The sequence below is a fragment of the Danio aesculapii genome, chromosome 24 (genome assembly GCF_903798145.1).
Source record: "Danio aesculapii chromosome 24, fDanAes4.1, whole genome shotgun sequence".
Taxonomy (NCBI): Eukaryota; Metazoa; Chordata; class Actinopteri; order Cypriniformes; family Danionidae; genus Danio; species Danio aesculapii.
This window is the reverse complement of record NC_079458.1, coordinates 30,485,309-30,498,475: the sequence shown is the minus strand read 5'-3', so window position 1 is coordinate 30,498,475 and position 13,167 is coordinate 30,485,309.

The window sequence follows — 13,167 nt, the reverse complement described above, 5'->3', positions numbered from 1 at the left end:
AGGGTCAGTCGCGTTCCGCCATGGCGCATTTGCTATTTACATGGCAGACTTTGTAAGTGGAATACTACCGATTACTATCTATACATGGAAAAATGCATTCCAATTGTGGATGCGCTGTGCATTTCAATATATGCATTGAGATATTAAATCAATTAAATGGCAATAAAAATCATAAACATATACAAATATGCACTAAATATATGTATGTGTGATTTTGTGAATATTTGTAATTTTATACATACATGCGCACACACACACACAATAAAATCATACTTGCACATATATACACTATAAAGTCAAATCAAATATATATTATTTATATGCCATTACAGATGTAAGTATAATACATGTATATTTAATGTATTGAAAAATGGATACACAACATAACAAACTGACAGACAAAACACACACAAGCACATTTACACATGCACACACAAACACTAAGAGAATGTTACTAAGAGGGAACTGTTGCTCTACACTGGCCAAGAGAGGACCAAGAAACAAAAATATATGCCAACTTGGGACCTGAACCTCTGAGTGATGTCTACCTATCCAACAAAGAACCTTTATAGACTGCAGTGACATTAAGGGTTCTATTTAAACGATTTAGGCACAAAGTCTAAAGTTTTCTGCTATTTTAAGGACAGAAAAATACGCTTTGCGCCCTGCTGCACTCTCTTAATGAGTTATGGGTGTGATTTGATCATAACATGCATTAAACCAATCAGAGTCTCATTTCCCAATTCCTGTAAGGGTCAGTCGCGTTTCGCCATGGCGCATTTGCTATTTACATGGCAGACTTTGTAAGTGGAAAAACTGAACGCTTTACTAGCAAAAAAAAAATTAAACAGACCACCTGCAGCACAAGGATAAAGAATGAGCCTCCTCCATTCGGCCTCTTTACTTTCTCTTTACTTTCGTGGATAAGGAAACGGTGTTGTACGCACTCCACTGAAGATATCCATTAGTCTACATAATTCATTTCAAAACTACTTCTAAATTTAGTTCTAATTTCCAGCAAACTAATAAATAAACAATAATAACAAAGTGTGGTAAAAAAAAACTGAGTTATATCCAAACACACATCCTATTTTTATGCCCCATATGGTGATGCATACAGTAGTTCTCCAAAAACCAACAGGTGGACAAATCTAAGCTTGTTTTTATTAAAACAAATATAAATATGCATATGATAAATAATACTGCTAATAATAATAACATTATACAAATGCAAATTGTCTTGAATAAAATGAAAAACGCCCCCCGACATGAAGAAGGCATGGAGGTAGTGGTTTTTATATTTATGTAGAAAACAATAATTTTTGTAACATTTTTATCCTTTGATTTTGATCCTTTGAAGATATTTGTGTATTGCTGTACATCTTGTGTGTATTAAGCAATGTGTACACGCTTTGGACCTGCATAGGCGCATAACTAAAGTGCTCTGCGCTGGACTTTAGACCAGGTTTTAATAGGTCAATGACGCAGTCTATTTCAGTTCTTCAAAATAGCAAAGCGCCAACAATGTGTTAGCACACATCCTTTTTAGACCGGAACACCCATGAGTCCACAGAGTGGTGCAAATTAGATTTACTATTTAAACAATGTGGCACAAAACATGAAAATAAGGGTTGTGCTTGTCTGAAGTAGCAACAAATTGCATCAAACACATCTTGCGCCTTATTGCGTCAGGTGTATGACAGGGCCCATAGTCTGAAACGCAGAGACTGCTGGAACACACTCGTTTAACTCACAACCTGACTTTATTTACATGATAAATCAAGCCGTTTTGCACATTTATATATTATTAAATATAATCTGATTGTAGTCTTAAATGCTAAATAATTTAGTTTTACCTGCAAATACAGTATTGTCAACATTTGAAATGATTCAAATTAGTTTTTCAAAAAGACAAGGCAAGAATAGGTTTTGTTCAATAGTTTTAAGATGACTTTGATCAAAGGTTTTAATCCACTTCAGAGGTTGACTACTATATTGTTTGCTTGAACTGAACACAAACTCACAGAAAAAGTAAATCTACATAATTTCAACTTTAAAACCTGGTTTAATTGATAAAAAAGATGAAAGTTTAAGTTTACCAATGGAATTAGGAAGCCTCTTGGCAATTTGCATGATAAAAAACACGCCACAATATAGCTGATTTTATATGAATGCAGGCCTTTATTAACAATGACCCTTACTATTTACCTACAAAAAATTCAGTCTTGAAATTAAAACCAATACTATATGCTTAACTTAAATGAGTACACACATTTGATCAATATCTCAGTGAATATTGACAACAAGCACTGCTGAATTTTAACTAAAACATATGCCATCTGGGGATCTAAAGCTCTGAGTGATGTCTACCTTTCCAACAGTGCACCTTTATAGACTGTAGTGACATTAAGTGTGTAATGCAGAGACTGCTGGAACACACTCTTTTAACTCCCAACCTGGCTTTATTTACATGGTAACTCAAGCAGTTTTGCACATTTATATATTATTAAATATTCAGATTGTAGCCTTAAATGCTAAATAATTTAGTTTTACCTGCAAATATAGTCAACATTTGAAGTGATTCAAATTAGTTTTTCAAAAGACAAGGCAAGAATAAGTTTTGTTCAATAGTTTTAAGATGACTTTGATCAAAGATTTTGATCCACTTCCAATGTTGACTATGTATTTTATGCTTGAAATTAACACACACTCACAGAAAAATTAAATCTACATCATCTCAACTTTAAAACCTTATTTAATAGATAAAAAAGATGAAAGTTTAAATTTACCAATGGAATTAGGAAGCCTCTCAGCAATTTGCATAATAAAACACATCACAATATAGCCTATTATATATGACTGCAGGCCTATATCAACAATTACCTTTGTGCATAACACCTTTAAATATGCTTCAAAATCCTCCAACAAAACACTAAGAATCTCACTCACACACATTGATTATAATTGTGTGTTGGTAATAAACCAGCCATTTATTTGGTCCAGCAGTCAGACTTCTGCCATCCTAAACAGAGCTGAGCTGGACTCTTCCTCCTCCTATAGTTGTGCTACACTATTAAAGCAGTTGTCATGCAAATGCACAGGCGTTTACGCTCCAGATGTGCCTACAGGTAAAAGCCGCCGTTTCACATTTCAGCCTGGGTAAATTAAATATATTACATTTTGAAGAGGCTCTTGATAACTCAATAGACTAATAAATGCAGAGGGGATCTCAAGTAACTATTGGCCATAGCTGAGGGGTTTATGCGCCAATCGAGTTATAACCCCCTCTCTTGCACATAAAATTAACTTTCAATGTAATTTCGCAGTTATTTTAAAATTGCACTGCATAATTATCCCAAGTTGTTTACGTTGCGCAAGCAAAACACTTTCCTTTTCCTCCAAGCAAAGAAATCATCGTCAACAGAAAGGCATATTTCATATTATTGTAGAATGTAACTACCTGGTAAATATCTGGCGAGATACACATAATATTCATTTAGACTGAGATTAGGATTCTGAGGAGTATATTGTCACATTAACATGAATGAATAAAAAAATAGTACATTTTGGAAAAATAAGTAAAAATTGTTGTCAGTTTGTTAGTGTAAATAAAAGTTCTGATTCATATTTTGTAATCCTGATTTTGTAAATAACACAATATTAGGTGGCAAGTCCCTCATAATAATTAATAAGACTATATATGTGAGTTTAATTAAATAAATTATTAAATAAATATGTAAATTATTATCAAAAATATGCAGAAAATGTATGAAAAAACATAATATATAAATATATAAATATTATATTAATATAATAAATATAAATCTTTAATTTGACACAAATGTGCAATTCAATAATTACATTCTATATGTAAATAATATTTTAATATAGTTAAAATATAATATAGTACATCGTATCATATAATGCAGATTTTTGATCATATTAAAGCATTAAGTTGTCATATGATTAATTTTAATAAATACCCAGGTAGCCAAGAATTCTGGCTAAGGTTTGGCAGAAAGTTGGCACAGCAGGCATTCATTTAGTACTGGCATACAGCATGTGGGCCAAACATGGCCTGGGTTTGGCACAAGTGGCACCGTCTTTAAGGCGGCACACAAAATTTGGGCCAGATGTAAAATATAGTATTTGGCCCAGATGTAAAAAATTGATATATAGGCCACATAAGTTTGGCCTGTTATGACCCACATTTAAAATACATTAAAATAGTTTTTGAGTAAAAAAAAAATACCAATCAGCTCGCTTTGAGAAAAAGCATACCCATAGTGTGCCAAAAGCACAATGCTTCACAGGTTTATCAATTTCATTGCAATCTAGACACATCAACCTATCTGGCCCGATTCAGGCCCAGTTATGAGTTAGTCACTACTTGGGTGTGACTTGACCCAGACATGGTCCATGTTTGGGCTTTGTCTGGAAGACAGACTTGGTCCAGTCATGTACCATAATTCACTCTGGCATGTGGACCAAACAAAACCTGGTTGTGTGGGCCAAATCTGGGCTAGAGAAATTTTGTTACATTGATATAAATAAGCAAATACAAGATTAAACAATTATAAAACATTTTTAAATACCATACAGTACCATTTAAAAAGATATTAATTATATTTTTATGCATATATAATACAGATATATCTTTAATATTTATACATACGGATTCTAAATCTAACAGTCTTAATCTAGACTTTAGCAGCCTATTTCCCCCTAGATTTAAAAGCTTAGCAAACCACCCCTTTTTGAATTAGACAATCAAGTTTGCAATGTTTCTATTATGTGGCTGTGCTGGACTTAACAAAGATGCATTGATAGTCCTAGACTGACATCAGTGCTAAAACATTACTTGCCAAAAACTATATCAAGCTAGAAATATGAGAAGTGGGTAAGATTAAAAGTGAAGCCGTTCTTTATTAAGGATTATCTTGATGGGACCCGGCAGTCTCACTGGGAGGCTGCAGAAATGCCTGCCTGAAATGTAGACACATGGAGGATCTACTGTGTCCTGCTTTGCACCGGGGGTTATCAACAAATTATGTCACAAATGCATAATTATGCTATGATTCATGCATTGCCCACAGCTGAGCCGCTAAATGCAACTGGCTAAAGTTGAGCTACTCATTACTCACTGTAGTAATTCAGCTAAAAGACAATAAACGGGTGGCCTGATGGAATGTCATTACTGTTATTGTACAGCAACAATCACAAGCAATACAATATAGGCCCGCATGGAGAAAATGGTAAAAACACACAGACTGTGATGCTAATAATGCTAATGCTAATAAACAACAAATATGCAGCTTCTTTGCTCTCTGCTAGCGAAGTGTTTACTCAGTGTCATGCTTTAAGGAGTTCAAATTGCTTCTGTTTCCCAAAATATAAACGTGAAAGCTCTTTTATCTATCTATCTATCTATCTATCTATCTATCTATCTATCTATCTATCTATCTATCTATCTATCTATCTATCTATCTATCTATCTATCTATCTATCTATCTATCTATCTATCTATCTATCTATCTATCTATCTCTTTTGACCCTAACAACTTTTTAGACATTTAACACAACATTTATTTATTTGTGATGGTGAAAAGATAAATCTTAGTATGTAATGGTAGTAAAGTTGAAGGTGTTACTGAATACTTCATTTTCAAAGACTTTTGTTTTAGAGAGTATATATTTGTCATTGAATAATAAAGCTTCAGAAACTCTTGAACGACACTGTTAGCTAAATACATTTTAAATTTAAAGAAAAAAAAATACAGATATTGCAGGTTATCATTTTAAAAAAACCATAGGCTACTTTTATATCATATTATAACATGTAACTCTAGACTATAAAACCAGCCATGAGATTCCTTTTTTGAAAATTGAGACAGCATTTCAGTAGGACGTGCTCATTTATTAAAGACTACTTTCGCCTGGGGGCTGTACGGTGGCACAGTGGGTAGCACGTTCGCCCCACAGCAAGAAGATCGCTGGTTCGAGCCTCGGTGGGGTCAGTTGGCATTTCTGTGTGGAGTTTGCATGTTCTCCACCGGGTGCTCAGGTTTCCCCCACACTCTGAGAAATAAAGTTTTTTTTTTTTTTTTAAATCTACTCGTTTTAATCTTGTAATTATGATAATTTTTTGAGATATTGTCTGTTTTTATTAACTTTTCTGTCATTAATTTCTCATTTGCTGATTATTTTATTAATTTGATTATGTTATTATATTACATAGTCTATTTTATATACATATCTATAATGCTTTGACATTCAAGTTTGCTTTGAACTTGAAAGTGCACGAGACAAGCAGATTTTACCTGTCAGTGGGTGCACATGGCTCCTGAATCAAGGGTATAATAGTTTTGGATTTTTCATTAGTTTTAGTTTTTATTTCGTTTTAAATTTTTGTTTTCAAATTCAGTTCGTTTTAATTAGTTTTTAGAGGGAGATTTACTAGTTTTTATTAGTTTCAGTATTAGTTTTAGTTTTTTTTCTAATTAAAGATATTTGTTAGGTGCAAGATTTAAAATCATCAGAATAAATATTGTATAATAAATACTCAGCCATACATTTTTTGAAACCTGTATTCAGAGGACACATGATGACTACCATCTACCCATCCTCAAATTCAAGATAGCAGCCTTAAGCAGGGGCGAAGCAGCAGGAGAGGGGGGGGGGGGTATGTCCCCCTCACTTTTAGTTACAGACCATTTAGAAACAGGTAATTAATAATTATATGAACATATGATCTCATACAGCCGTCCCCCCCTACTTTTAAAATGTCCGCTACGCCCCTGGCCTTAAGTACAATATGTTTGCAAGGCTGCTTCTGAGGTAAGATACACAGTAGTGATGGAAAGTTCAGATATTTACTGCGGATGTAAGGACTCAACATATTGAAATTATGTAGTCAACAATAGTCATTTCAGTCAGTAAAAACATCACCATGATCCATGAAAGTAAAGTTTTGCAACCCAACTGAAGCATGATTCACTTATTTGAATTCCATTACGATTTTCTGTTATGAAATAAACTTTTATCAGATTCTCTCATTTAAGCCCTCGGTTTACCCGCGCTGCAGTTGTTCAAGTTTCAGTCACAGCAGGCTATCATGTACTGTTTGTGTTCGGGTCACTGAATCACGCATGCGCTGTATTATCGGTTCACCGCTTCTCAATTTGATCTCAGTGTAATGTTACTGTTCGAATAACTGAATAAAAGTATATATTGGATTATTTAGAGTTAGAGGGGGGTATTAGGTTTGTTAAAAAGTAAGTAGTTTGTGGATGAGTGCTTACTGGAGACGCGAATTGTTTTAAATGATTCAGTTCGATTAGGTGAACTAGTTCAACCAGTTCACTTAGAAGATCCAGATAAAAAAAATTCATTCCCGATCGCGATACAGAGATAAAACCCATTATTGGGCACAAACGTATTAAAGTAATAGTTTAAAGTGTCTGTATTTAATGCTATCAACGTGCTGCTGTCATGTCCACTCGTTTTTGTCGCGGGAGAAACAGCGAGGATGACTGGAGGAAAACCGGCTCTATCTGGCCAATGGCAGCAGGATTACAGACTCTGAGGTGCCGTAGGGGTCAAACTCCTGCAGCGCGAAGTAAAAAGATTTACTTATAAAAGGCGCACAGTAAAATTATGTATTAAATACGTTTACAAAGACGAAAACGAAGGAGGTTTTTGCTATAATTTTAGTTTCAGTTAGTTTTGTGTGTACACAATACAGTTTCAGTTAGTTCTAGTTTTTTGAAAAACTCTCGTTTTTATTTTTATTTCAGTTAACGACAATTATTTTAAATTTTAGTTTCGTTTATTCGTTCGTTTTCGTTAACTATAATAACCTTGTCCTGAATAGCATAAAAGTATTTTTTTTATATATTAGTCTGTTTTTAAGTCTTTTTTTTACTTTAACAAAAAAGAAAGTGTCATAATAAATACAATTATTAAAAAAAAATTAAAATATGTTTTGTTTGTTGCATATACAGTAGTTAACTATTTATGTGATGTGGGTAAATGGTGTGTTTCAATCCGGCTACCTCTGCAAGTGTATTTCAAACCTGTGGAAAGCACTGTAGTCTGTTTAATATTTTAACATATCAAAACATAAAACTGTTATTTTAAACTACAGTATAATAACAAGAATTCACAATATCATTGTTTTGCTTTATTTTCTGATCAGATAAACACAGCCCAGTTAAGCAATCAAGACTTTGCGAAAACATTGCTTATAAAATCTTACTAAAATATAAATTCTTACCAACTCCAAACTTTTCAATGGGCGTGTGACAAATAAAAAGCATTTTAATTGTTAATCAGAAAAGAAATTCACACCACTGCCGCTGTGTTCAGAAGTAATGAGCGAAGCTAAATTCATACACAACGTATGAGACGTTTTATGGATTATATGCCTCAGTCAGTGGGTGTTTTCTTCTCCTCCTGCCTGATTTCACAGACTCCACCATCAATCTCCAAAACTACATTTGCTGATCCAACCTGCAGTGCTTAATTTCACTGTAAGAGCGAAGACCCAATCAGAGCATCATGCCAACTATTCACAACCCATCTTCATTTGACTCCGGGGCAAATCTTTGATGGTGATGATGACGAGTCGTCACCGCAGTTGAGATTTCAACAGCACAGACAGATAATTTCAAAGCCCCCAAAGGTAAATTAGTAGCAAGCAAAGTGCTTTCAAGTGGTGAATAAAAGCTGCACTGAAGCTCTATAAACAAACATCACATTCATCTGCAAGAACTAATGGAGGTACAGTATGTTCATACTCGTGCTTCTGAAATACTGTACTGACTTCTGCTCATCAGAATAATTCAGATGGTTAACCTCAAGAAGATGATGAATAAATTGACATTTGCAATCATGTGCCAGAAAAGCAGGAGAAAAACCAAAAAGATGATACACGTTTGTTTTTGTTTTTTTGGTTTGTTACATTTATTCTATCGTAAACTCTTCTGAATGGATGTCATACTCTACCATTTGACACTTTTTTATATAAAATATCACATTCTATTGCAAAAAATATAAATTAAAAAAAATAATAAAGAATAAAAATTATAAAAGATTACTTCAGAATTTCTTCTTCAAAACTTAATGTTTAATTATATGTACTGTATTTTCTTCTACTTCATTTCAATGAAACCATAGTGGGTCATAATTACACTGTTGAGACAAAATAAAATCATGCATTTGTGTATAGTTACATTAGTGCATAGACATTCAGACATTTGCCCCTGACTTTGATGGCTCTATAATTAATGTGTCATGAAATTAAGTTTTAACAAGTTTTCATGCAAGAATGTAGTTGTTTTAAACTCAGATCTGATGTTTATTCATAAATATGGCGTGTATTTTACAATGCTTTTTTGAAAATGCAGAGATACATGACCGCCGGTGATGATGGGTGGAAATATTGTAAATCTATCTATCTATCTATCTATCTATCTATCTATCTATCTATCTATCTATCTATCTATCTATCTATCTATCTATCTATCTATCTATCTATCTATCTATCTATCTATCTATCTATCTATCTATCTATCTATCTATCTATCTATCTATCTATCTAAATATATAGATATACATAGATAGATAGATAGATAGATAGATAGATAGATAGATAGATAGATAGATAGATAGATAGATAGATAGATAGATAGATAGATAGATAGATAGATGTATTTGCAACAAATTCATAGTAAGTTACTGAAATGTTAAAGAGCCTCTATTATGGGTTTTTGAAAATGAGCTTCCATGCAGTGTGTAACACAGTACTAAATAATTGAAAACATCCAGCTGAGGTTTAAATCTGAAAGTGCACCATGTTTAAAACTATTGATTCTTCAGCTAAATAGTTGACTCAAAGTCGAATAAATGAATCGAGTTGGGTTCGGATCTTTTGATTGATCACATCGAAACAGTACATCACCAAATATGTAGTTCCAGATCCGGTAAAATGTGAATGTGCTTTCTTTCCACACACTAGCGGAGGCGCGAGGGATCGCGGGACTGATCATGACGAGAAGATGATGATCACTGACAGATGGTGATTCGGCTGAGGGGAATAAAGGGTGTTGTGAATTTCTCTAGTGTGGCTCACGGCACCAAAACTGTGAAATTCTAAGACGAGCCCAAAAAAAAAAAACAGGGAGAACTTTCGGGTATCTTCAAAGCAGAATCCTTTAATAAGAAGTACTCAGTTGTTGTCGGCAGGGTAAATTGCCTTTCCAGGCCTGATCTCATCAGCATATAAGTACCCATTCACAATACATTTTACCATGAAAACAGAGAGTGCAAATGGGGTTCTGGAGACAGAACCCGTCCAACCAGTTGAACGGCTTGAGAAAACAATAGACACAGCTCTGCTGTGAAACTGACAATTTGCATTACTTTGGAGACAGTCAGGGCTCAGGAAACCAAGACATTTTAAGATCTGTCACACCCTAAAAACATCTTTTTGGTTATATATATATATATATATATATATATATATATATATATATATATATATATATATATATATATATATATATATATATATATATATAAATTTATATTCCCACAAGGATTAAAGTTCATTTTCACAACAATGACGACTGATACAATAACCTACACTGCAACGTGGGATTCGCCAACCGTTTGCTATTGAAGGAGCAGCAGAGACGATGGGACTTTATCAGACTTTGACAGGGACTTTGTCAGTAACTTTTACAATACAAATGGACCAATTTCTTCATCCTCCGGATCATAAAATGTAAGTGTAATTAAAATTGTGGCCTCGTTTTGTGTAATTTACAAAATATGTGTGTAATTGTGTGTTATAAGATGTAATGGCCCCGTGCAGCTTTTAATTACATATCTATTATAGATCAGTGCTTGTTCTGTATCTCTCAGGTTAAATCTGTATGGGGCGGTTCACATATCACGTTCTAAACCACGTTAAATACGTGGCGCGTGCTTCTTCCTTTACCGATTTAAATGCGTTTCTGAACTAGCGATCCTCTGCTGTTTGTTTCTATGGCCACCATCAGCTGTTCCTCACACACACGGCGTGGTCAATTTTCAAAATAGTTCAACTTTTGCCACTATGTGGATTAATACTGAATGTGTGTCGTTATTACTTGGAGTTAGGTTTAAGAGTAGAGTAATACGGTATGCTGGTGTTTAACGGCATTGCTTTATTGCATTCCTGCATAAATGGTGGGCATTTCTTTCTGTCTCGCGCTGATCCCAATCTACTAATCACAAGAGACTGGGTCATCGGTGCAATTCAAGATTAGCTTCGTGCTAAGGGTGGGTTTGGGAAAAAATGAATCGCTAAACGATTCATATAGGAGTCGCAGGGATAATTAGGTAAAAATAAACGCATATTATAAGACAATGAAAGTGTTTGTTGACCTTGCACGCATATCAGCATGTTGTTGGAGACCCTTAAAACCAAAATATTACCCTTTTTAATGCAAATAAGAGTTCTTCAAAGTAAAGGAAAAAAAACTTTTTCTCAGTGTATATTTAAATAAATTTCTTTTGAAAAATCAATAATATAATTGCTGAAAATTAGCAAGACAATTTTGATTAAAAATTAACCTTGATTAACAAATGTTTTATTATTATTATTATTATTATTATTATTATTAATATTATTATTATTATTTTTAGAAGACATGTCAATTGATTAAATCATTGATTGCGCAAACTTCTGCACTATTTACACATTATCACTCATAATCTACATTCATACAAACTATTGATTACTGCATGAACACATTGAATTTGTTATAAACATTATCACTTTGTTTGAAGACGCATTTGTATTTGGCATTTGCATGTTTGTATTGCTGGGAAAGATAAGACATATGAAGCATCCTAATATTAGAGTTAATCTTCACATTGATAGTATGTTTAAATCAACTATGTTACGGGTATTTATTAATTATTTTTACAGACAAAAGCATCATAATTACCCTGATTCATTGGGAACAGCTGTTTAAATGAATTCAATGGGTGAAAAAAGAAACTCTCAGCAGTTGGTTTGTGGACAGTCATGCCTAAGACAAAGGTGCATTATGGCTGCTCACAAGTGGGGAAAACACTATAAGACTATGTCTGAATGTTTTGAAGTTCCAGTTGCTACAGTGCAAAGTATTATTAAAAAATACATGACGTTCCGCACTGTGAAAAATCCCAGCGGACTTGGTCGGAAGCCAAAAGTGACACCTGTGTTGGCCAGGAGGATAGTGAGAGAGGTTAAAAAATAATCCAAGGATCCCCACCAAGACCATCCTGGTGTATCTGGGCTCTGCTGGTGGCAACATCTCAAGGCAGACAATCCAACAGACACTGCACAGAGCTGTTCCAAGAACACCACTTCTCCAGAGAGAGCACACACAAGCCCGATTGGTCTTTTCTGGTCTTCTATTTTATGGTCAGATGAAAATGTAATTGTTTGGCCTCAATGATGTAGTCTTCATTTGGCATAAAAAAAGAAGCCTTCAACCCTAAGAAAATCATCCACACTGTCGAACATACTGGTAGGAACCCTTTTTTTTTTTACTGTGATTACAATCACAGTAAATGGTACCATGAAAAAGGAACAATAGATCAAATCAACAACAAACAACAACAACATCAGGCAATCTGCGGAAACACTTGGCCTTGGGCACCAGTGGACATTTCAGCACAACAACAACCCAAAAAATGGTGGAAAAACATTAACAATTTGCAGTGGCCCACCAGAGTCCTGACTTAAATCTAATTTAGAATCTGTGGAGGAAGCTAAAAATCAGGTTGGTGGCAAGGAGACCCTCCAACATGAAAGACTTGGAGCTCATCGCTAAAGCTGAATGGGCAAAATTACCAGTGGAGACTTGCAAAAAGCTGGTTAGCATATATTAAAAACGCTGCTGGTACTGCTGTAATAGCCAATAAAGGATTTTTTTATCAATCATTGACAAGGATAATAATAATTTTGGGCATACCACTTTTTGTTCAAATGCACATGCCTCTTGTACATCGTCTTTTTGTCTTTTGTCATTCCTGGTAAAAAACAAAACAAAACAAAAAAAAAAACTATATACACATAATAAATATACACAATACACACACATACAATGTAAAAGCAAACTTTTAACATGC